General features: G+C 43.3%; 1 non-coding gene across 1 annotated transcript; it reads right to left on the bottom strand.

Moving 5' to 3' along the window:
• Positions 1-931: 931 nt before the first annotated feature.
• Positions 932-1005, bottom strand: trnat-agu (transfer RNA threonine (anticodon AGU)). The gene has a single exon. It is a non-coding gene; the product is annotated as a tRNA-Thr (tRNA).
• Positions 1006-1824: the final 819 nt, after the last annotated feature.

Genomic DNA, 1824 nt, shown 5'->3' with positions numbered 1-1824 from the left:
GTACATGAGTCTTTGTGGCTCGGTTGTTAACCAAAAGGGTGGTGGTTTGAGACCATCCAGGGATGCTATGAGCCTTTTAATGAACACACCCTCTTCACTTCATTTCTCCACGGCCAGTCTTGTACCGCAATCAAATACAGAGCCCGTAGGGGGCAGTAAGCCCGCATATATAGATCACTGTGTATATAATGAAGAAGCAGAGGTTAGTTTCTCATATGCATGTTGCAGAGCCTTACGCAACTCGTACCAACAGCTGGGGTTTGATCCCTGCACAGGCTATTAGTTGAAAGACCATTGTAAATGACGTGTAACAGCTTTATCCAGTTGGCTTTTATGTTACATACTAAATTGCTATCTTGAAACCAAAATAATTAGAAATATGGAACACAACCGTTGTTCCCCAAGAAGGAAAGCTGTTTTACACTGACGTCACTCATTTTTATTTAATCCAGATTTTAAAGACAACTCCACCCTCAAAGGAAATCAAAGGAAAATGTTGTATTAGCACGAGCTGCACAGGCTCTGAATCAGACCATTTCAATTAGTCTGATCAATGCAGGACAATTTAATGTAGAATTATTGCTTTGTCTATCTCTTGTTTGTATATAAATGAATGTCTCTGAAAACTTAATGTTAGTTTTTAATTTAGTTTTAGTTTTACGATGTAGGTCATGCGTTGACATATGCACAAACACACGAAATGTCTCATTCCTGATTCAGCTCATGCTCCATAGGAGAGAAAAGATTCCTCCTATTTCTCGTACAATTCACTTCACTGATAAGCAAGATTTGTGTTTCATCTTTCGCAAGCTGTATAGATTTCTTTCAAAACAAGTTGTTCCAGAAAGGAAACGAACACTTGCATTCACCTGAATTAAAAGGCATGGGATTTGCCCGTAAGGATAAATTCTGTACAGTAAGACAGGAAGAAAGGCACCGCTGGGAATCGGACCCAGGATCTCCTGTTTACTAGACAGGCGCTTTAGCCAACTAAGCCACGGCGCCGGAAAGTGCCGTTCTTTGACAGCCACTTGGACACGTCTCAACTGCTCTGAGACATCTGCGTTCAGTGTGCACCGAGCCCGCTCGCCTTGCAAGTTGTCTCATTTACATGCGATAGCTCCACCACTAAGAGAAAGGATGAGAAATGGCTTTTATCTGGCACTTTTCATGTCAGAGGATCTCAATCTGCTTTCCGTGTACAAGAGGATGTCCAACTCATGTAGCTAAAGACGTAGACGACAGTGCTCCGCTGAAATCTTGATCTCACAACCCTCGGCATGACTCCGCTGTGTTCTGCTTTTGACAAAGGGGGGAAAAGACTTCTTTCATCACATGTTTTGCACTGTTTACGGTGTTTCCAGTGCTCTTTCTTAAATGAAAACCAGGAATCGGCACCATATGAGGTGTGACTAGATAATATTGGAACAAGTAGCCTCACCACTCCATGCGTGACGTGAGCAAAGTGTAATTCCTGTCTTTATTGTGTGCTTGTTAGAGACTTAGCTGGCACCCAGAGCGCTTTAAATCCGGGAGTCAGCAGCCCAAGACAAGAGAGCTTCCTTCGTCTATGTTTTTTGCGTGAAGGTGGGAAACCATGCGTGTGCTGCAAACGATCTTAGTATCGAAGTGCCGTCCCACATAACCGATCCGAACAATCTGCTTTACAGAGGAGCACTGCCGGAGCTTATCGTTGGCAAACTGAAGACCAGGCCGACCTCTTCTGTGACTCTTGAACACTGAATCTCAAGGTTGTGAATTCAAGCTCCACGCTGGCGGGAAATTCCATAGGTAATGATCACATTTTCTTGCATGCTAATCAAA

Source organism: Atractosteus spatula, unplaced genomic scaffold (assembly GCF_055471065.1).
Source record: "Atractosteus spatula isolate fAtrSpa1 unplaced genomic scaffold, fAtrSpa1.hap1 Scaffold_31, whole genome shotgun sequence".
Lineage (NCBI taxonomy): Eukaryota > Metazoa > Chordata > Actinopteri > Semionotiformes > Lepisosteidae > Atractosteus > Atractosteus spatula.
This window is presented reverse-complemented; position numbering and strand designations above follow the sequence as displayed.